The following is a 24,593-nucleotide window of genomic DNA, read 5'->3' as shown; positions in this document are numbered from 1 at the left end:
GCTATGCAACTAGTCAAAATCCACTTTGTTTCCATTTTACTCTTCTATGAGATGTGTTTAGATTGGACAAAAGGAGATATGACTTCCACCAAAACCATAAAAAAGAATGAACACATTTATCGCTGCCAAATGGAAATACACTTGCAGGTACATCAGGATAAAATGAAAGACCCATCATCCTGGGAGGGGATTCTAATTTTTCAGATCTTTCTCTTTGAAGCTTCTGAGCTGCCCATTCTGTTGAACACAATTAAGAAAGGGTTGTTTCTGTATCGTGGGGAAAGCGTACATAAGGTAGTCAACGGTTCCCAAGCGCCGGTGCAATCAACATAGCTGCCTCCCCCGAATGTTTTTCCTTGGCTTTACCTCCCCCTCTCTACAACACTGTCCCTGCAAAATATGTTTCTGTGCCTGGTCTTCAGATCCTGCACTACCTGCAGAAAGAGTCCCTGCAGGATTTTGAATACCAACTGAATTGGAGATTTATGCACATCTTGACCACCAAACAGGTATCTGCTAACCCTCAGAGTCAGCTAACTCTTAGGGTGCTCGGTAAATGTCCAATAATTGCTGCTATTTATTACTGAATTCTTATCCCCTCAAATGGAAAAAAATATCAAAGCCTGTAAAATTCAACTCAGAAGCATACACCGACTCTGAACTCTACTGCTACCTCACTGGACAGAAATTGTTTCTTTAAGGGCCTAAATGAGGAATCACAAACTTAAGTGTCCGCAGAGGCTAATCAAGTAACGTAACAGAATGAAGGGGGCCAGCTGGGGTCTGTAGCCACCTGGAGAAGCCATGTCTCCCTGCGGGGGTGGGGCTGGGGGTCACGTAGCTGGACCCACAGTTGTGATTACGTCCACCTCTGAGCACTATATTGCCTGGTCTAAAGTTTTCGTTTTGTTTTGTATGTTTCCAAGATGTCCTAATTTTTAAACGTTAGGCACTAACTCACTTAAAAAAAATACTCTGAGGGAGGGACAAATAAAAGACTGCAAAAGAGTCAACACTTTTATGAGATAATAAATTGTTAGGGTGACTGAGAGGCAGGGGAGGGAAAGCCTGGGCTTTGGATGCAGACAGACCAGCTTTCCCTCGACTGGCTGCACGATCGGAGGACACCCTGAGAGAGCAACTAAGTCTCCGGGCAGATAAAATGGGGATGACACTTGCCCTTGCAGAGCTCTGATGAAGAGTCAGGAAGGGCCTAGCACCACACCCTGCACATAGCTGGCCACCTGCTCGGGTCTCGTAGCAATCATTTTTCAGCTGAGGAACTGCACACCGCTAGTAGCATTTAAAGGGCCGAGGGCTGCTTCAGGGCTGCTATTCGTGGGGAAGGAGACAAATGAGTCCGATGTGACAAGTAAGAGTTCTTTAAAGCTACAGTCTTTAGGGGCGCCTGGGTGGCTCAGTAGGGTAAGCGTCCAACTCTTGATTTTGGCTCAGGTCATGATCCCGGGGTCCTGGGATCGGGCTCAGTCGGGAGTCAGCTTGTTTCCCTCTCTCTCTGCCCCTCCCCCTGCTTGCTCACTCGGTCTCTCAAATGAATAAATAAATCTTATAAATAAATAAATAAATAAATAAATAAATAAATAAAGTTATGGTCTTTAGCAAACCAGGCCCAAGACAAGCCCTTTGCCGTGTGCCTTCAAAGATTCCGCAAAGAAAACAACAAAATAAAACAAAATCTCAATAGTTGAAGCCGTTTATCCCTGAGAAAGAATTGTCATCCATATAATCCATTGTTATAAAGCCAGGAGGGCAAAAAAACCCCACTCCAGACTCGACTCGGACCTCACAGCCCGAGAAGTCTGGAAGTTCCAGCTACACCCCCCGGGTCAGGGGGTGTGGACGACGTTCCCGATGGAACTGTGTGACAGGAGCAACGGTGAGGGCCCGGAGCTCTGGCAACGGAGACCCCGTAGCTGACAGACCACCTGGGAGGCCTCAGGATGGGAAGGAAAATGGTGTGTGTGAAACTGCTAGGCCATCAGAGCAGCAGGTTCTATTACAAACAGAATTAGAAAGAAATGAGGGAACAGGGGGAAAAAAAGCCCACAAATGGTGGCAGCTGCTGTTTGTTTCTAAGCTGTTCCCAGTAGTTTGTTTGCTCAGTGGTGTTTCTGCAACAAATTTTGAGAGAGGTTCTACATGTGCTCGAAATATCTCAATTGTGTTTTCAACATTCGTTTTTTTTTTTTTCTTGACTAAGAAAATTTGAACGAAAGACAGAAGCAGGACGGTGACTACCACCTGCTTTAAGGAGCCTAGGAAGCATGGTGGCGGGGGGGGGGGTAGAAGGGGAGAGCACAGGAGCAGAAACAGGATGCAGAACTGAGACCAGCTTCTATGCCCAGGGGCCACCCTACTGTACGGACCCATCCTCAGGGCTGAGGTTTAATGGGCTGGTCTCAGGTAGAGCTGGGCAACTGACTTCTAGCTCTTTCCTTTCCTTGAACAGTCCACTAATGCGCCCATGGCTCAGCCCATTAGCGGACTGATGGCTCAGAACCAAGGAAGTACAATGCCGAGATTTTTGTTCCAACTGCTGGGAGATGGGGTCTTTCCACTGGACACATACATCCAAGGAGCTCAAAAGCAAAGGTCAGAGTAACCAGAGTTGGATTGGTGACCCACCTTGGGTAGGCAACCAAACTGGAAACAATCATCAAATGAGGGTGGTTCCCCAGGAAATGGGACTCAGAATTGCAGAAATTTACAGAGGGAGTTTATTGGGGTGTGCCTCAGAATCAAGACTATTTGGGAATGAAGGAAGAAGTATAGGACTGAGCAGAAGGAATGAGTTCAGCTGTGATGCAGTGGAACCAAAACTTCATCTGATCCCACAGGAGCTCCGGAGCTGGGGTGAACCTCCAAAATTATCATACCCTGAGGTATGGGGGCCTTTGCACCCCACCTCCGTTGACTAGTGATTGCATGCAGACTGTCCCCAGCCCAGCGGTTATGATCTTGCGTGAAGTGACACTCTTCTGCTAAGGACAATCCCCAGGTGAGAACAATCACTGGCTGCCTACACTCCCAGCAGGTGGACAATGAGTGCCTCAGGTGCAGAGAGGAGATCTGGGTTACACATCACAGCACCACTAGAAGATTCATGGCTAGAAATGAGTACCGGTTCGGAATTGGAAAAGAAGTCTATAAGCTTCTATCTTCTGCAGAATGCTAACAGTAATAAGACAAAATGGCACAATTAGAGTAATGGTATTTGCAAGGAGGGGGCTCTCTGAGACCCTAGAAAGCAGAAGGCAGAGATATTGTTCAGGGGCACTTGAACTAAGCCCTGATCCTAAGCTTCCCTCTCCCCTACCCCCACTCCAAGTACCCGGAGAGCTGATGTTTGTGAATACTCCCTTCCACAAATGCAACTAATTGCTAGGTAGGCTCTTGGGGAATAGTGCGATAGCTTGAACATGGTACGCACTCATTCATCTGTTTTCTCCACGCTTGTAGGACTCTAACGTAATTTCTCCCAAGGGTCACCAATGACTCAATCTCTTATCTATAATGGTCTCTTCTCAGTCCCGTCCTGGTTGTTCCCTTTGAGGCATTTACATTGTCGAACACCACCACTCTTGTTGAAATATCTCCCCTCCCTTGTCTTCCCGCGTACCGCCCAGTCTCTCTCAGAGACTCTGTTTCTTCCACCCAGACCTTAAAGGTAGGCTGACCCCAAAGTTCCAACCTCGTGCTGTTCACTAAGTGCTAATGAATTCATCTCCAAATGACCATTTTATTCATGTACTCCACTCCATTCATGCAACAGGCCTCACCTTCTCTTGCTGGGACTACTTACTTTCAACCAATTCTTCCCTCCTTCACACTAACTTTCTAAAATAGACACAACACACCCTGCTTTAGAATCCTACACAATGTGGTTCAAACTGAAAGTCAAGGTCCTGTCTTGCTTAGGCCCAGTCTTCATTCCCAGTCTCATGTTCCATCATTTCTTACTATAACCAACCACCTCAAACCGCCTGCCATTTCCCTAACACACCACACAGGCTGGGTCTCTTTGCCTGGATTCAGGACGTCTGTCTGCCAAGATTATTCCTTCTACCATTCTCCACCAAGCAAGCCCATCCTTAAAAGCCCAGTATGCCACCTCCCGTGTGAAGCTTTTCTCAAATTAGCGCCACCAACTCTCTGCCTCCACAGCATGTTGTACATAGCTCTACGATAAGCATTTTCACCTAGTGCCATCCCCTCTTCCATTTCTTGCCCTCGATATATTACAAATGCCCTGAAAGACAGGGACTGTAACATATTTATTTTACTATTTCCCAGCACTTAGCATGGTGTCCAACACATAACTAGACATAACGATTTACCGAATAAGGTTGATGTCCCACTCCCAACTCTCCACAACATGTGTTGAGGAAGCTGCAAAACAATGGGATCAGAATGTTGAGCCAAAGGTCTAGCAAAAGTACATCATTTCTTTTTCAATCTAGACAAACTGTCCCAGCCCCTACACCCCCTCCATCCCCCTTACCCCGCTTCCAGTTGCACAAAACCATCACATACATTAGCTCCTATGGGATTCCCAGCTCTAAAGAAAATGCATGAAGCCCATTGGTGTGAGCTGTGCTTCAGGTGCATTGAGAAGACAGGCTGTCAGGATGCGGCCACGTGCAATGCAACAAGATGATGTACCTAATAATCATGTTACAAAGACAGGAAAGCTAAGAGACAAGAATCAGCTTAACTCTCTCTCTCGTGTTTGTTTAGCTACTCATAAAGCCAGAATGGGCAGCATGGAAGAAAGCTGCATACACCAAGGAAGAGAGAGCAAATCATTGACATTTACCAAAGTCAGGAATCCCTGTTGGCTATACATGCCTTTATTCAGATCTTAACCTTTGCCAGGAGATGGGGAAGAGAATTTAATTCTAAGGTAGAGTAGTTTACACTATTTCATAATGAAATATAACTACATATCAAAAGGCAAGCTGTTCCATGAAAGAAAATGTAACTTTTCAGCAAGTATTGAGCAAGGCAAATTTGGTTAACCACCATCATAAAGATCACAATAACAGCTCACACTTCATGAGTGTTTATGTGCCAGGCACTGGTCTAAGCATTTTCCACAAAGAGGTCATTTCATTACTTCAATTATGTCAAGTGGATGCTATTGTTGTCTTTATTTTACAGATGAGGGCATCGAGGCACAGAGAGGGGAAGCAGGTGGTTAAGGTCACACCACTGATGGGTGGCTGAGCTAGGATGGGTGCCTGGCTGGTCAGACCCCAAACGCTGGGCTTTTAACCGCTCGGTACTCTATCAGCTTCATGGAATCAGCATTCCCAGCCCTTGACTTACCACTTGTTAGCTCTGCTTTGAGTCTCGGTTTCTTCATCTTTAAAATGGGGATAATATTACCTCCCTCCCAGGGTCACTGTGACGGCTCCAAAAATATCTAGACTAGCTCAGGGCCTGACACATATTAGTATTTCAACAAACAGTAACCTCCTTCCTTCCTTTTTTTTTTCCTCTTTGGAAAAAAAAGATCATTTAACACACAAGGAATATGCCACAGAAAAATTCCATCTGTATTTCGTATATTTTCAACTAGCAAAGCCAATAAAAGAAAACCTATTGTCTTTTAACCAACACCACCATGTGCTTAGCAAACAGGGTCAGGTATTTATGGACAAACAGATGTCTCTTTAGAAATTACTGAGAAATTGGGAAGACACAATAACTTTTTTGGGCTCCTGGGATGTTGGAATAAATTCTCTCTTCCATCAGCTGATGCCGTTCAGGCGGCATTGGCAGCTCAAGCCTGACTTCGCAGCAGAGTGCAGAGATTTAAGACGTAGGGGTTAATAGTCCCCATCACTGAGTTATACTTTAATTCTTTCAAGCCCTCTGAATGACACTGGATTTATCAGAACACTAAATAACATCTCTAGACTAAATCCCAAAGACTGAAAAAGACAAACCTAAACATATAGCTAGGATGACTACCTCCTTAGTATCATAAAAGATGATGTCTATTCTTCCCAGCCCTTCTCCCTTCTCTGAAATGAAATTAAGAGACGGATTGGGAGAGATTATGGCCAATGGCTTAGATTCCAGACATCCTTTCTCCCAAACTCCTCTCACAGACAGCCATTCAGATCTTTCACTTGGGGTCACCTGTCCTTGGGCGGGGTGAAATAGACCCCAAAAGAGTACGAATAGCTGATCTGGCTCCCAGAATGACTGCCCACCCCCAGATTCCCTACTGACATCTGCCAAATGACTGTGCTTACTCTAAACTTACAGGCCTTGAAAAGACCAAAATGTTATTTCTCTTAGAACCATATTTAGCAGCTGTTTTGTTCGGTTTCAGCCCTAACTGACAAGCATATGCTTACAAAAGCAAAACAGCACAAAGAAAACAAAGAACAGTAGGAGAACTCTCCATATTCATCTTGAGCCTTCAGGCTTTTCAACACCATCGTTCTTCCCAAGTAAGCACAGTGCTGGGAAACATCATACTGATGCAACATGGCCCGATGCTAGCCCATGCTGTGCTCACAGACAGGCAAGCTCCCTCATTTTTTACTGACCTTCCCTCCTTCTGATGTAGGGATCTGAGGAGCCAAAGGTTTTACCTTCCACAATGGGGTTTATTCAGTCCCTGAGTGCTATCCACACCCTTCACACCCAACTACTTTCCAAGGTAGAAGGACGGGTACACTGGCCCCTGCCTCCTGGTGCTTCCAATGTGATGAAGGAATAGACATGAGCCCATAACTACACGTACACAGTCATTAAATTACAATTAAATTATAGTGACAAGCAACATGCAGGAAAAAGGCAAGGTGCTCTCAGAGTATACACCTGGGAGATCTAGAATATAATCCAGACTTATCTTCATTAACATACTGCCCAAGCCAGTATCTCAAATAGAACAGGTAATTCATATAAAAGAATATATTTAAAAATATAAAAATAAAACGATTGCTGAATTTTCTCATTTGATCATTTGTGCAGAACAAATTACATGATGCAGACCTATCAGACGATTTACACAAAAAAGTTAGGGTTCAATTTGGGATTCTACTCTTTGCCAGGGTTATCTGACCTCTCATATTCTGGTTTTCCCATCTGTGAAATGGGATCATCCCCCTTGGCCTGCTTTCCTGGCAAGGCTCCATCCTGCGTGCGAATGTGCTAGACACCTCCCTGGCTCCACGTGTCCAGTGTTGAGCTTTGGGAAGGGTGGTACTGATGGCAGGCTGACTCCAGGACGCCATCTGCCCCCCTATAGTTGGGCCTGGCTACATGGTATCGGTATCCAAAACTGGCTCCTGGCACGGTCAGGACATGGTGCCAGCCAAGCATCAAGCAACGCCTTCCTTGAGGATGGCTTCTAGCCCACGGAATAGTGAGGCCAGAGCCTCCTCACCTCCTGCTTGGTTTGCTACCTGTTTCGTTCCACCTGCTGCTGAGCAGCCATTGGTAGTGAAACAGCGTCCCACGCACCTTGCCCCTGATCACCTGCTCACTCCGGACTCTGCAGCTCCAGCCTGCTCTCACAAAGGCAGCCTTTAAAATTAGTTCCGCATGGCTCAGTCGGTTAAGCGTCTGCCTTCGGCTCAGGTCATGATCCTGGGGTCCTGGGATCAAGGCCCACATCGGGCTCCCTGCTCAGCGGGGAGTCTGCTTCTTCCTCTGCCCCTCCCTCCCATGCTCTCTCTCACTCTCTCTCTCAAATAAATAAATAAAATCTTTTAAAAATAAATGAATAAAAATAAAATAAAATTAGATCTGAAACCTGGCCCCTCAGAGTAATAGCTGCCAGACCGTAAGCTATAATGGTTATTATCGCAGTCTCGGGGATAGACAATGGCCTAAATACTTTATTTTTTTTTCATATTTAATCCTTACAGCAACCATGGGGAGTACACGTTACAAACCCCCATTTTCAGATGATGAAACTAAGGCTTCCAGGAGTTAAGTAACTTACCCCAAGTTAAATAGTATGTGGTGGAGACAGCAGCTAAGACCAGGCAGTCACACGAGGAGAGAAATGCCTCCTATGAGGATTGTCCTGAGCCCCCAGAAACAACACATGAAAAGCAGTTAGCACAATGCACAGTAATGCTTCATAAATACAAGCCCCTGATATTATTATTGCCATCACTGCTAGTATTATTAAAAGTTGCCCAAGGTGACAGCGTTGGTTAGTAGTAGAGGTGGGAGTCAAATCCAGATATTTTGAATGCAAGTCTGTCATTACTCACTTTTCTACAAATGGCCAATGCTGAAATTAACTTGGGGTTACAGGGATGGTCAAGACCTTGCGGTTTAACAATGGAGCCAAAGAAGGGCCAGTGACCTCCAACCGGGTAGTGCGACCAGCCAAGCAGCTGGGAACCAGAAGTAAAAGGTGCCAGGGTTTGCTCAGTGCTCCTGCCTTCCCATCAGAGCCTGGAAGGACTTAGAACGTTAACTTGGATATTTATTCTGATTTCGGTAGACCGGTTGCTTGAATCCTTTGTCAACTGCTGGGATTCACCAGCCAGCTCTTCTCACACTTCCTGACGCAGAGATCCTGAGCCGTGCCCACAGACCAGCCTGTGCACACATGCAATGCACAAAGCCCACTTCTCTGTTCAGAGACTATTTCCAACTTATCTGCTGTCAGGGAAAGACATACTAACTCCATAAAGCAGATTGAGAAATTTCTCCAGGATACTAAGCCAAAACGCAGATTTTTAGACAAAGATGGGGTCTCCACCTTCCAGAACTTTCCTCAACTCTCCCACAGTCTGTTTAAGCTCAAACATGGTAAGTTGCTCTAAAGGTCAGTATGTATGTAAGGGCCCCTACCCTGGTCCCTTCCCTCCCATCACAGGTTGTCCCAGAGATCATACAGCTGTTTGGGGAAATGCACCATACAGCATACAGAGACATGCAAGCGTGAGATCTCTCTAGGCCTGTTAGGGCAGAGTAACTTCCCAGTATTTGCAGCAACATGAGGTCAAAATTATGGGAACCAGACTAGCAAAGATTTGGGCATTTTGCCTTTTCGAAGATGCTTAGATAAAAAAAAAAAAAAAGGATAGCATTTGCAGCAGATGGACTTTAAAGACAAGAACTGATTACCTAAATAATAAAGTAAGAAATATTAGGAAACCATCCAAGGTTCCATTTTGGGAAGAAGAGCCTTAACCCTTCCCCCAAAGGTATTCATTTATCACCTGTTTCCAACAGACCAATGACACATATTTCCTTGAAAGCATTTTCAGCACTTCTCCCAACACCTAGGGGCAACCATATAGTTGACAACAGACCCTCTCTAAGGGGTGAGGAGGCTAATATTGGCTAGATGGATCCCCTATTACTCTTCTACTTCTGAAGAGGAGCAGGATGGCCAAGAGCCACATAGGAACAGACAAGAGCCCATCAACACGTACCTGGGGCAGGGGCCTGTCACCTGGCAGATGATTGTAATGAGCCCATCCCAGTCCATCACTTGGTGTCATCACTAATGGTACAGATGGCTGGCTAGTTAATACCAACTCTTACACAGATTAGTGTAACAGGGCTTCACTGGCGTCTGATCTATTTTTTTTTCCTTCAAGGCTTTTGTCCCTATGGCTAGGCTAGCATAAAGAATATACAAGTTTGTCTGTTTGTCTGTCTGTCTGTTTGTTTTACAAGGCAGATAATTTTTTGAATGGGGTTTGTTCAAGGATCTAAAAAATTTTTTGCCAGTTTCAAGAAGCTAAAGATAAATTTCTCTGTCCCTCCAGGCTTCCAAAGGTGTTAGATTTCCATTGTCAAGTAAGTCTGGGAACACCGAGTCTAAAAGATTAGCAATTTAGGGGTGCCTGGGTGACTCAGTCGGTTAAGCATCCGATTCTTGGTTTCAGCTCAGGTCATGACCTCAGGGTTGTGAGATGGGCCCCATGCCGGCTCCACGCTCAGTGCGAAGTCTGCTTGAAATTCTTTCCCCTCCCTATCCCTCCTGCTCTGTCCCTCACCCTGCTTGCGTTCACTCTCACTCTCTCACTCTCAAATAAATAAATAAATAAATAAAAATCTTAAAAGATTAGAATTTAGCTCACTCTTTACTGCATAGCCTCTCAAAGCCTTTAACGTGTTAATGTTCCCTGTGAATCTCCAAGAGAGGGCAAAGCTTTCCACATTTCCTAAACCTGTTTGGCTATGGAACACTGTTTAAGGAAATTGTGTCTCTCTAAGCACTGGTGTTCTGTGGAGCACAGGATAGAAGATGATAAGGTATAGAGCAATCTTTCCCTTCTCATGCCCACTTAACCAAAGCTTGCATCTTACCTTACTATAGCAGGGCCTGCTCAATCACCCAATGTTCATTCTCCCATTGTTCTTTAGTAACAAAAATTCCAATTTTATTTGGGAAACCAATGCATCCAAGTCAAAAACTACATGTCCCCAGCCCAGCGGTTATGATCTTGCGTGAAGTGACACTCTTCTGCTAAGGACAATCCCCAGGTGAGAACAATCACTGGCTGCCTACACTCCCAGCAGGTGGACAATGAGTGCCTCAGGTGCAGAGAGGAGATCTGGGTTACACATCACAGCACCACTAGAAGCATCATGGCTAGAAATGAGTACCGGTTCGGAATTGGAAAAGAAGTCTATAAGCTTCTATCTTCTACAGAATGCTAACAGTAATAAGACAAAATGGCACAATTAGAGTAATGGTATTTGCAAGGAGGGGGCTCTCTGAGACCCTAGAAAGCAGAAGGCAGAGATATTGTTCAGGGGCACTTGAACTAAGCCCTGATCCTAAGCTTCCCTCTCCCCTACCACTGAAGCTAGAAGTGAATATGTGACTAAGTTCTGGCCAATGTTATGTAAGCAGAATTATTGTGTAGGAATTTCAGACAGGTTGCTTAAATGGAGTTGACTTAGCTGAGAGAAAGGCTCTTTTGTCTTCCACCTTCCGCCTTCAGCTGCCTGGAATGTAGATGTGATGGCCAGAGCCCTGCAGCCATTTCTGACCCTAAGGTGACTTTAAGGCTTGAAGCCTTTTGCTAGGTTGTTACAGCAGAACAATAAAATAATCCTAAGCCTCTGATGACCATGGAACTACCATATACCACTGCTCTGCTATGTCTGGACCTCTCTGTCACAAGAGAGATATAAATTTCTAGCTTCCTCAGCCTACTAATATTTTAGGTTTTCTGTTTGATGCAACTGAATTCCAATTGATTTGCTTGAATTTTACCATTCAGATATTTTTATTTATTTATGTTTAACTAACAGTCCTTCTTTAAAGTACTCCTCTCCATTAGCCTTTTGATCTTTGATAGAGATGACAGTCATTACAGTTCAACAAATATTCCAGTTCTCCTGCTGGTATGTTATATGATATCAACTCCCCCCCCAATACACACTCTTTAAGTTGGGTGTGGCCACATGATTTGCTTTTGCCAATGCAATGTGAGTGAAAGTTATGTGTCACTTTCAGATGGAATATGTGAGTGTTGTATAAAATACTGCGATGACAATGGAAGCATACATGGACATGAAATCTCCACTGGTCTGTGTCTTTGGGTAGCTGAGGAATAGAATCCTCTCTTAATGGGCTCTGGACATGTGGCATGGTCAAGAAATAAACTTTAGTTACATTAAATCTCTAAGACTGTCATCACAGCATATCCTAGCCTATTCTGACTGATAGAATACAAACAACCAAATGGTGGTGATAACTGATAATCTCACTGCATAATGCTTTATGATTTCTGAGAGGGTATTTCTGAAAAGAGCCACTTTTGGCTGGGTACATCTTAATCCCCAGACACTGTGCAGGCCATTTTGCAACAATCATTTTATTTAATCTCTGCCTTGATCCCGTGAGGTACATTGTTTACAAAAGAGAAGACCACAGTTAGGAGAGTAACCTACACAAGATCGATGTCCAATGCCAAAATGCACATTCTCCCCACTGTCTCCAACCTGTAACATCTGAAGCCAGCCCTGGGAAAATAAAAATGCTGTACAAAGCTGGCTGGTGACACAGGAATTCCAGGAGCCCTTTGTTACCAGGAATGGGGAGGAAACATTAAAACATGGACTGTGCGTTCACATAGCTGACCACGTCCTATAGGCCTACACGGGGGCACGCCGGGCTTGTAGTCCCTACACCCCACTGAGGACAGCAGAACTGCAAGTCCCCCAGCTGCTCATTTGAGTCCTTTGAACTCAAAACCTGCTTTTGAGCCACTGTCAAGGTAACCACGCAGCTGAAAATAACTAATTGGGCAACATTTTCTGACTGCTGCCATGGGCAGTTATAATCTCAGCATCTCCGTGGCAACCTGACTGGAATTCTGGATATTCACACAAAGAAAAACCAGTCTCCGTTCAGACCAGGGCTGCATTTTGTCTCTATTCCACTTTTCTCATTACAAATTGCTACTGAAGGAACAATGCTTCTTTTATGAAGAATGTTTATTACTGGTCTGTTGCAGAACAGCATCTTCGTAATCTGGAAACATTTGGAAAGGGGGAACATGGTAATATATCTTTTATTGCCACATGCAAAGAGGTTTTATTAAGACAGGCTCTATTACAAACAATAGTAAAGGTCACCATGGAGTAAGTGACTTAGAATCAGGCCATGGAATTCTATGGAGATGTCAAAGGCATCGTCCAGGCAATGAATCCTTAACAACTACATTGCAATAAATTGACCACTGCTCATCTCCTCGGCACCGACCAGATGCTATTGTAAACCCCTCCTCTAAATCCCAGTGGCTCCCCTGGCCTACTCTGCTCCACCATCCCACCCCACTGGGTACCTGTCAGGAGGGCACATTTGCTGGAGGAGCTGCTATAATCCCCTGCTCAGAAAGGAGCAGGGGTGGAGTGTCGGAACCCTGCTCCAACCAGCCAAACGGGCCAAACACAATATAAATGCTAAGGGAGTTCCGATGGGTGGGAAATCAATTCAGACTGACCCAGCCAAGGAAAAGGTGGGCATCATGTGGGACTTAGGAATACAAATAGGATTTGCAGAAGTAGAGAGAGCCAAGGAGAGAGACAAAAATAGTTTTCTTCATGGTGTCATTTAAAAAGGATACATTTAATCACCTGTAGCACTTCTGTCAGAAAGGACAGAAGCTTAGAAACATGTCACCTTCAGAAGAGCACTTTCATTCAGCAAGTTTTACCTCATCTCTAGAAACCATGGTTCCATAAGAATTTCATAAGACAGACAGATTTCAAGTACTGAACACACATGCCTATAACAAAGGGGCAGACACACATGGGCTAAAGAATATATAAAGCCACTGATTTTTTTTAAGCAAAATGCTACGTTTGTTCCGGGCAACAAAGGGACCAGTATTTAAATGGCACTGCTGTAATAATTTGCTTATAACCACCTTCTCTACTCAACTATGCCCCTCGTGCCACAGAGCAGGGGCTAGGCTCTTTTCAAATTAATATCCTTAGCAACGTGCCCAGTACCCAGGCTACCGAAGGCACTTAATAAATGTTGGTTAAGTCAATAAATAATTTTATCAAGACTGACAAGAGAATATATATGTTATTTACTTTTTCATCGGTGAAATAAAGACATGAGTAAGGAAGACTATATTTCATGAAGATGTGGGCACACATTCCTCAGGAGTACACAGCTAGGTACCAGAGAAAGTGGGGGCCACATTCAAACATGGAAAGGCTTCCTGGAAAGCTCATTTTCTACAGCGACTTAAGTGTTTGTTATTTTCATATATTTGGTTACACGTGGGTAAGTTTGTATCAGTATTTTTTCAGTAGAAGTACCATAGTCAGCCTACCAGGATCTCTGCAGTTTCGAATTTAGTCTCCTTTACCGATAGGGATGTCTTGGTAAAAACATACAGGAGCATACTGTCCACCTACACCACTTATATTCCTGATTCTCAAATACACTAAATGCTCTTTTTTTTTTTTAAGCTGTGTTTATTTATTTAAGAGCGAGAGCGTGCGGCAGGGAGGGACAAAGGGAGAAGGGGAGAGAGTCTCAAGCCGACTCTGCCCGGCGGAGCCTGACACACGGCTCGATTCCACGACCCAGAGATCACGACCTGAGCCGAAACCAGGAGTTGGACGCTTCACCGACTGCACCACCCAGGCGCCCCAGGAAATTCTCTTTATTTCCCCTCTTTCATTCAGAATTTGCCATTACTTAGATGAGACCTGGACAGCAGTTTAATTTTCCATTGTCCACACAGAGAAGATTTTAAGAAAAGGAATAATGTGAAGAAGATAACAAAAGGAATACTTATTAAAAAAAAAAAATTTCAAACAGTCAAGTGTCATTCACATCTGGCTGGCTAATTGCAATCAGAGACATCTCTACTAGAACTGGTGCTCTAGTGCCCGTCTCGTAGTGACTGTCTACACTAAAAAGGGAAGACTCTTTACAAATTATTATTGTCTTACTTTTCACCAATATAAAAATACCCCCTGTTACTCCCCTCCCAATTCCTTGGATTAGTGAGGCTGTCCTGTGAGGCAAAAAGGATCATTCTAGTTCTCAAATAGAGAGATGATCTAGTGGGGTCAAAAAATAATTTAATCACAAAGAAGGCAATTTCAATAGAAATAGATATAAGCAATTAAAATATCAGTTCCCTGTCCTAGGAGCCCCTTGGAGCTCAGTAAGTGAAGCCTAGTTAAAACCCTCTTAGGTAAAAACCTTTTGTTACAGCACAGACATTCTTGTCCTGATTATTGAGTTCCACTCAGTAGTTACCATACCACACAGTACAATGGTAAGCATATAATTCTTGTAGATAGTGTACTACTTCATCAACTACTGTTTGCCAGTGAATATGTAAGTAAAAGAAATCTATGGCCACATCCCCAAAATCTGACATCAGTTCTCACATCTTCCATACTTGTAGCAAAATCTTCCAGGAATAGATCCTTCAAACAGCCCTCTCCTGTGCCTCCCTTCTCAGCCACTACATTCAGATGCGTTTTCAAGACAAGAAACTTGCAGGGTATGTGGCTGGATATATTGTTAGGAAGGTGGGATTTTGTGTCACTGATTGTCAAGGCAAACAATGAATTAAGAATAATGACAATGACTGAAAAATCTGCAGGTCATCAGAATAAACTTTTTCTCTTGAGTAGAACCATTTGGCTTGTACCAAAGCCACCTGCAGAGTAAGATTCTAACCATTAAGTGTGAGGCATGGGAATCTCTAGCAAGCACTGGTACGGAGACACTAGTTCTCTTCTCCGCAGTGCCTCATGGGTGACGGTGGAGTAATTTTAAGCTCTCCGCGGGAGGGACGCCTGGGTGGCTCAGTCGGTTAAGTTCTCCGCGGGAGAAACACACAGTTAAGAGGGAGACAAACCATAAGAGACTCTTGACCTCAGGAAACAAACTGAAGGTTGCTGGAGTGGAGGGGGGTAGGAGGGATGGGGTGGCTGGGTGATGGACATTGGGGAGGGTATGTGTTGTGGTGAGTGCTGTGAATTGTGTAAGACTGATGAATCACAGACCTGTGCCCCTGAAACAAATAATACATTATATGCTAATAATATAAATAAATAAATAAATAATAAAATAAATAAATAAAAAATAAAAATAAAAAATATGAAGCTGTATTTAAATTTTTTTTAAGATTTTATTTATTTATTTATTTATTTATTTATTTATTTATTTATTGGAGAGAGAAACAGCATGAGAGGTGAGCGGGTCAGAGGGAGAAGCAGGCTCCCCACTGCGCCGGGAGCCCAATGTGGGTCTCGATCCCAGGACCCTGGAATCATGACCTGAGCCGAAGGCAGTCGCTTAACCAACTGAGCCACCCAGTTGCCCAAAGCTGTATTTAAATTTTAAAAAATAAAAATAAAATAAGATAAAATAAAATGGCTTAGTGGTGCAGAACTGGGGCTCCATGCAAAACCAAAGCAATGGCGGCACCTTCAGTAATACTGGCAGAGGAGGCGAGGCAGGGGGGACCTTTCCAAAGTAGAGAAAAGATCCCTGCCAACGAACTACCTGGCTATTTGATAGGCTTAATAAAAAATGACTGAACAGCCTGCATGCGTTTTGGCGATTTCCATATACTACAAAGTACTCAACGGAGACACTGTCCAGGCGCGGAGCTGGTGAGCCTGCACCACCTCATCCCACCAGAGGTCGGGTCTTCATCTCCTCCTCAAAAGAGTTGCCTCTTGCCTTGCTGGAGAAGGCCACCAGATCTCACTGTACCTAAACAACCACGGCTGAAAGCCCTGGCTTAGAACCTCATTTTTATAACACAAAACTTGCTGCTGACACACATTATGAGCCAGAGATACTCTCCTCCTGTTAAAGTTGGGGCTCTAAGAAGTACTATAAAGAATATCTAAGAATGTAATTCACATATTTTTAAAATTAGGTACAAAAGCTAGAAAGAGCACCGGCACTATAGAAATCATTTCAATCCAAATTTTAGACCCTGCTACTTACTAGCTGTGTGACTTTGAGCAAGCTGCTTACTTTGTTGCTTTTCCCAAAGTTCTTGGGACTGAAAAGTATTGCCCACATAGGGTAGTTCTTCCCCTACCACATCTGCACACACACACACACCCTCACACACACACACACACACCAGCCCCTACTCTACTTCAACTACTTTTTTTTTTTAAGATTTTATTTATTTATTTGAGAGAGAGAGAGAGCTCACATGCACATGGTGGGCAGGAGGAGCGGCAGGCAGAGGGAGAAGCAGACTCCCCGTTGAGCAGAGAATCCAACGTGGGACTCATCCCAGGACCCTGAGATCATGGACCTGAGCCTCTTAACTGAGCCGCCAGATGCCCCTCAACTACTTGCAATTAGTCCGTGCACAAGCGACTTCTTACAAGCTGGTTTTCACCTTCAAATCGTATGAGACCTCATATCCAAGCCCATCCTCAAACCCACCTCCTTCTCCCTAGCAGAGCTTAATTGTTCCTCCTCTGTGTTTCTCGCAGTATTTGTTCTAGAAAAGTGCCATATATGGTAATTACGTGTTTAAGTGTCTGACTCCCCCTCTAGACTGTAAGTAAGCAACTTGAGGTATTTCTGAGTCATACTGGTATCTCTAGCTTCTAACAGTCGCACACTCACAGAAGGTCCTCAATAAGTGTTAAATCAATAAATGAATGTACGTTAACAGTGTTCGTTTCTTGAGCACTTACTTTGTGACTGAGCATTTATATGCATTATCTGTAACCCCGACAGGAAAGTTATAATTTTATAGATGAGAAACTAGAGGCCCAAACACAGCAAACAAGTGATGAAAGCCAGGGCTGGACCAACTTACAATCTGCCTACAAAGATCTAGTACAACACCCAGCACTTATTAGGGCCTCAAAAACATGGCATCTTCCTTCTGTGCAATCAACAATAAGGGTGTGACTTTCATAATGTATTAGGAACTAGGCTCATTGGGGTTGGTTAACACTGTAACCTGGGAAATTTGAAAGAACAAAGCTCATTTCACCAAATTCTGCATAGCGGAATTTTGACCCATTTTTTCACTCGCACATTAATCATTCCCAAAACATTTTCCAAGTGCCTGCCTGCTCCAGGCCAGCACGGGGGACCTGCAGATAAGAAGTCACGATCCCAGGCTTCCAGGAGCCGACACCAGGAGGTACCGGCCTTTGTAGAGCGCCTGCTATGGGAACTTGTGAGTGCCTCAGAGCACATATTCTTAACGAGCAGATGTTGCACACCCATTAAGTCTGCCATTAGGGGGATCTATGAATCATCTAATGGAACACAGGGCAGCCTGCTCTGTGTAATGTATGTGGCCACAGAAGATTCTTTTAGGAAGATAATGTTCATGTTACAATTGAAGAGCAGCCCACATGTGGACTCCTGCCACCTGGGGTAATGAAGTGAGCCCTTAGGGAACTGATCTGAGTTTCCAAAGAAAAGGCAATATGGCTGCCACCTAGCAAAGCAGTGAGCAGCAAGACATCAAAGGCATTCATCATTGAGATTTTACCACACATGCCCTGCCAACCCGTCCCTGGAGGAGTCCCTTGTTTCCACCAACCCATTACGTCCATCTTGAGACTGCAACCTGGTGTGCCTCTGCTCACAACACCAAGAGGCATCGTTCACACAGCATCCTATGTAAATCGCACCCTGGAGCACAACACAGTGTGATGGTAATATACCTTGAATGATGTGTAACAGAAGCGGTCCTGGCTACCAAGGGAACTAAGATTCCCAAACACCTTCAGTGGCCACGCCATGACCGGCAAATCCAATTTTTAGGCAACATGTGGGAAGTCTACTATGCCTTTCCAGCACTGAAAGCCTCAGCAAAGCAAAGCCTAATGATGAAGGTGCGCTTTCTGCCCAAAAGCATGAGCATGCAATCAGCCACATATGAGACCCTGACAAGTTACCTCAGCACTTTAATTTAGCTATTAAAATGCCACCCAACTGAATATAGTCTTGCCAGATCTCCCCTCAGTGTTAATAACTGCCATATCATCTTTGAAAGCAACACAGAAATGGTTGAAAGTGGATAATAAATAATAATGGTGCAAGAGTGCAGCCTCATTTTATGTCTTTTGTCACATAACCACACCTGATCTGTGTTCTGTACCTTCAGTTCTCCCCACCATTGCTCATGGACTGAGCAATTATTGTTTACAAACTCCTCTGAAGAGCCCCTGTTTCATAGGGTCTCCCACATAGCCACCCAACTAATAGAACTAAATGCCTTGGGTAGGTATAGAAGCTGCCAACAAACTGCACTTGGCATTTGCTTCCAAGGAAGAACGTGATGTTGGGTGATGTTGGTCATCCCACCTCTTTTAGGTGAAAGTCCAAGACCATCAACGTGATTAGCTGAAGGGATACATGTTAATCTAACACCTAACCTTCATGAAATGAGTGTGCTGGCTTGTGGCTATTGAAGGGGTTTAGAATATTCCACCCCAAAATATGCCACTTTGACATATGGATTATTTTGAGCTGAAGACAAATGAAAGGAAGCAGACACACAGACACACACAAACTCACCCTCTCCTTCTCTACCAGGAAGGGCAGAACAATTCTTATCAACCCCCAGAGACAACTCTAAACTCTTATAGCCTAGAGACACACCAAAGGAATCTACACAGCAAATCTTACTAATAAGCCCTTATCTTCCATTATCTTCCTCTATATGTCCACCTTCCCAGTTTGCACTCCCAGAAGCTTTAAACGCTTTTCCTTTGTCTTCTCAATTTTCTACAAATTTATTGCTTTTCTGGTAAGAGATGCTATGTAAGTCCAAGTTCTAACCACCTCTTTGAGTTACTCATCACTGAGTTCTCTTGTTTGTATGCACAATGTATGTGTTAAAAAAAACTCTGTTTCTATTGTTAATCTTTCTTTTATCAGTCTAATCTGCAAGGCCCCAACCAATGAACCAAAGAAAAAAAAAAAAGTGTTTTTTTCCTCCCCTACACTATATTCTATCAAATAATTCTTAACCTGTGCCCATGAGGGATACAAGGTCTGTGAATCTCCTGAAACTAGATTCCATGTTTTGTGCATGTGCATTTTTTTTAGGGAAGGAATCCAAACATTTGATCATCTGAAAGGACCCTATATCCAGACCCTCAGTTGACCCTTCAATAATCCTTCAACATGAAGCTAAAATGGTGGCACACTCACCTCCATTTCATAAGGGAAGAACCAACTCTGAGTTATATAACTCACCTGAGTCACCTGAGAAAGGTCAGGGAGCCCTCCTACTCCTAATCCACATCTTTTATTTTAAAGATTTTATTTATTTATTATTTATTTATTTATTTATTCATTTTATTTAAGAGAGAGAGAGAGAGTGCAAGCATGCAAGCAGGGGAGGAGCAGAGGGAGAGAGAGAGAGAGAGAGAAACTTAAGCAGACTTGAGCTGAGTGCCGAGCCTGATGAGAGGTTGAATCCCATGACCCTGAGATCATGACCTGAGCCAAAATGAGTCAGATGCCTAACCAACTGAGCCACCCAGGTGCCTAATCAACTGAGTCAGACGCCTTAACCAATCAGATGCCTCTCCTAATCTACATCTTTACATGGAATGCATCCACCATCTTTAGGACCCACCCTGCACAGACCACCTTGGCTGGGATAACTTACTTCTCACCTAGATTCTAAGTCCTGAGGACAAACTATTTTTATCTATTTCCTATCATCTCTGCGTGTATTAGGGGAAGTGACATTTGTGTATTAACAATAACCATAATCAGTCAATTTGATGGCAAGCACCTTTGGTTTTTAGAAAAAAAACTACTTCTCTTTTCTGTCCCAAGATACTTGTAGGACAAAATTTCTTAATGACTGTATATAATGTATATAAGGCCATAAGATGTGGGGGGACAAGACTTTGACAAACCTATAACAGATACCAGGATAGGCCTGCTACATGACAGAGAGAAACTTCAAGATCTAGAAGTTCCCAATACTCTAGAATTTCTGAAGACAGACTAAAATTCTAACAAAGTAACAGCTCAAAACCTCCTTTCAAGTCCTCACAAAATCAATTAACTCATTCGAAAAAATATTAAGCAACTGTACCAGGGTCTTACAGAGAGCACAAAAATCAATCAGGTGTGGGTCCTGCCCTTGATGAGCTTAGGGAGTATGCTTAGAGGGAGAAAAACCGCTAAGCAAGAACACCGGCCCCTTCACAGCTTCCCAGAATGCCTCTTGGTTTTCAATCCTAAAGCTGCAAAGACTGTACCCATCTCTCAATAAAACAATATCTGGTCAGGGGCGCCTGGGTGGCTCAGTTGTTAAGCGTCTGCCTTCGGCTCCAGTCATGATCCCGGGGTCCTGGGATCGAGCCCCGAACCGGGCTCCCTGCTCAGCAGGGAGCCTGCTTCTCCCTCTGTCTGCTTCTCCCTCTCCTGCTCCCCCTGCTTGTGTTCCCTCTCTAGCTGTCTCTCTCTCTCTCTCTGTCAAATAAATAAATAAAATCTTAAAAAAAAAAAACAACAATATCTGGCCAATGTATACGTAGAAAAAATGTATATTTGACCCCAAAGCTCAGAACAACATTTTAAACAAAATTCAATGTGAGAGAAAAGTTTCAAGTTACACTTAAAACTCAGGTGGCGTAACAGCAGAATGATGTGTACATGATTTTGCAAAGTGCCAAATTCAGCCAACAAAGAGGGTGTGGTCGGGATGCTGCTAGCTGCAGCATCCTTCGTGATCAGGAAGCTAAGGTGTTAGCATTTCACAGCCTAACAAAGGAGCTTACTCATTGGTATTTTTGCTGTGTTTTAGCTACTCGCTAAGAAATTGGTTGGGGCTTTGGAGTTGACATGTAACATATTCTCATTTTTCTCATTTAAAAAAAAAAAAAAAGATCTGCCCCAGGTAGCTTTCAGGCAGAACATTTGGTTTTAGGTAAAACTAAGGCCTGTATCTGTGACACAGTTAAAAAATAATTAGAAGCACCCAAACAAGGACAAGTGAAGCTTCAGCAGTTCAGAGAAGGGAGACATTATTTCTAATAGGTAAGAGGGAAGGAGTATTTTGTTTAGGGGCCTAAGTTTGAGCCCAGATGTTGAAAGGTGGAATTTAGACAAATACATATTGATAGGGATCACCCAGCAGAAGGACTAAAAATTGGGCAGGAAAGTTTAGGGCAGGGTAGAGCAGAGGCTACATGAAGGGACTGATGGAGAGCTGGGTTTCAAGCAAGTTCTGGTGTTCACGGTTTCCAAAATTTTCACAATAGCCAGACTGGTGGCTATGAGAAAGGGAAGGAGGGGTTCGATGAGCATGACCAAAGTCAATGACAGAAATCCCCCCAAAGCTAACAAGAGTCCACCTCAGAGAAAGGCACAGTGACATAACCAAAGTGCAGTATTCAACATATGAAAACAGCACATCCTTGATCTGTCCAAAGACCATCAGTCTTGATTCTAACTTGTTGTTAAAAATATATATAATTATCATACACAAGGATCTTTCAAATGCATTCTCTTGTCTCCTAAGAAAGGGAATTTTCAACCATTTTACTGGGCACAAAAATAACCATCCTAGTCTGTTTCTGTCTGACTGTCCAATAAAAACAATGGCCCTCTCCCTTCGACACAATGTGGCATGCCCATATAAGTCACATTTCTAAGAACCGTGGTAAGAGGGCCACTTTATCAGTCTATCTGAGGGCAGACAGCCCTTTCAACCCTCTCTCCTCGCTCAGTGCACTCTCTCCGTTGCACAAGTACAAACACATGGAGAATGTGAAGAATGTGTCTAAGTTTGGCAGAGCTTACCACATTCTGCCTGTAGAAGTGCCCCCGAATGGTGCAAACTGAAGCAAAACAGCCACAGAAGCAAAATGCAATCTCGAGGTCAGTGCAGACCCAGCTGCCCTTGTCTCTTAGACATTCCTGGCTGGAATCCCACTGAGCAAATGTGGGGGAAGAGCAGACAAGACAGACCGGAGGATCGGGAAATACCCAGCTGCCGCGGGAGAGAGCAATCACCAAACCCCTAAGCTAAGCAGGCAAACAGCAATTTCCCTCCAGGGGTGCCCCTGAAGGCGGACTTGTAAATTATCCCAGGCTACTTCTTTGCAATCATGCCCTGACCTGACCGCTGCTTTTCAAACCCCGCCTCTTGAGTTACAGGGGGTCAGGAGGAGGTCCGCAAACGCAGCTTTCACTATTCCACCTAAATCGCAATAGAATAATGTCACCCCCATAGAGCAGCTTCCTCATCCAGCCACTTCTGAAATCTTTTTTCCCAAAACTTCTATCGAGAGTGGTCGTTACACCCACAAAAGGACAAGTGTTCAAGGAAGACCATCAGTTGTTTCTTTCGTAATCTCAATGTGTCAAGTAAAGGAAGCTGCACAACTTAGACATCGAGTGTAATGTTCATTTCTCAGGTATTTATTCTCTTCCAAGTTGACACAGGAAATGGGCAGGAAAGATCCATGCGTTCATTCTTTGACAAATATATATTAAGTGCTACAAACGCATTTCATCGATTCTAAGATACACATTTGTTTCCCATGCTAACATCTCTGGAATTGAGATCCTTCTGAAAATTAAGATATTGGTGTCCTTCTTTTAGTATGTGAAATAAAATAGCATGTTACAGTCGATTTCATGTGCCACATAGGGACTGCTTGATACTTCCCAACTGAGAAAAACCATCCTTCCCTCTGACTTTGTCCTTCCCTCTCCAATGCATCCTTGGATACTGCTACCCGAGCAATCTCTACAGCAAATCTGATCATGTTACCCTTCCCCTCGTTTGAATGAGCCAATGAATTCCCTTTACCTATGGGTACACAGGAAGTGAGAGGCCCTAGGTGACATGTCCCAGGACTATTTTCTCAGCATCATCTCCTTGCGTCTCCTGCCAAATGATGAGCATTTTCCACAATGTACCACATTTCTCTCAACTCAGTGTAACTTTCGGGATTCAGCTCAAGTATCGACTACTTGAAATCTCTTTCTCTGACACCTACCCCCCCGCAAGGTTGAAACAGATGTCCATCTTCTGAAGTCCCACCTGTGTACTATTACAGCATTATCACACTCTAATTTGGGCCTCGTTACCTATATCCTCCAACAGACCATGACTTCTGCAAAGGCAGACTGCATCTTGCATGTTTCTAATCAAAGCCTTTGAGACACTGGGACACTGCCCAGCATGGAGTTGGAGATCAGAGCATAATTAACGAATAGATGGGTGAACAAACCTCGTAACATTCTCTTCCTTGGTTCATGAGATGACTCATAAGTTCACAAAGTTCATGACTTTTAGAGGTCATCAGCAATCAGAGTTTCATGTCTTCTTTGTTACTCTTAATTTCAGGTCCCCCTTCTCTGAAAAATGACACTTCTAAACTGGATGTTCTTAGTCCCCTTTTATTCTACAATTCCATTATTTATACTCCAGTGAAAGCTACCTGCTATTCTGCTCATGTAGCATTGATCAAACACTGTTCTTGAAGATGGATTATCAGACTGGCAAAATAGCCTGGTTCTCAAGATTCTCAAGGTTGTGTGTTGAGGGGAGAACATGTCTAAACTCCAGAGGAAATATGTCATTTGAAAATGCACATTCAGTATAATTCTAGATCTGGAAATCAAACACTCCATTCATTATAAACTAAAGAATAGAAGGCTTAACAAAGTGATCTTAGCAGATTGAAAAAGAAAAATTTAGTGATTCTCAATTGAAGACAGATGATATATTTTTATGAAGTTTACCAAAGGGGGCATGGGTTTTCGAAGTTCACAAAACACTGGTAAAGTAAATGCTAACATGGCATAGTCATGAAGAGCAAAGACTCTAGTATTCCTCTGGGTTGAAATTCCAAATCTATCCCTTACTAACTAGCTCTGTGATCCTGAACACTTAATCTCCCCAAGCCTTAGTTTTGTCATCAGTAAAATAGGACTTATCATACACATATCACAGGGCCATTATAGGAATTAAATTTAAAAAGATTGCACATAAAGCTCCGCCAACAGTGCTTGGCATTTAGCAGGCCCCTAATGAATGATCGCAATTATTACAACTATTATTAACATCCTTCTCCAAACACAGAGACCGTGTTACACGCTC

General features: G+C 43.6%; 1 protein-coding gene across 6 annotated transcripts in view; it reads right to left on the bottom strand.

The window, feature by feature from the left end:
• TNIK (TRAF2 and NCK interacting kinase) overlaps nucleotides 1-24,593 on the bottom strand; it is a 383,893-nt gene that overhangs the window by 301,588 nt on the left and 57,712 nt on the right. The gene's annotated exons all lie outside the window — the stretch shown is intronic.

Source organism: Phoca vitulina, unplaced genomic scaffold, assembly GCF_004348235.1.
Source record: "Phoca vitulina isolate PV1807 unplaced genomic scaffold, GSC_HSeal_1.0 scaffold8, whole genome shotgun sequence".
In the NCBI taxonomy this organism is placed as follows: domain Eukaryota; kingdom Metazoa; phylum Chordata; class Mammalia; order Carnivora; family Phocidae; genus Phoca; species Phoca vitulina.
Note: the sequence above shows the minus strand (reverse complement) of the source record. Positions and strands in the feature narration are given on the sequence as shown.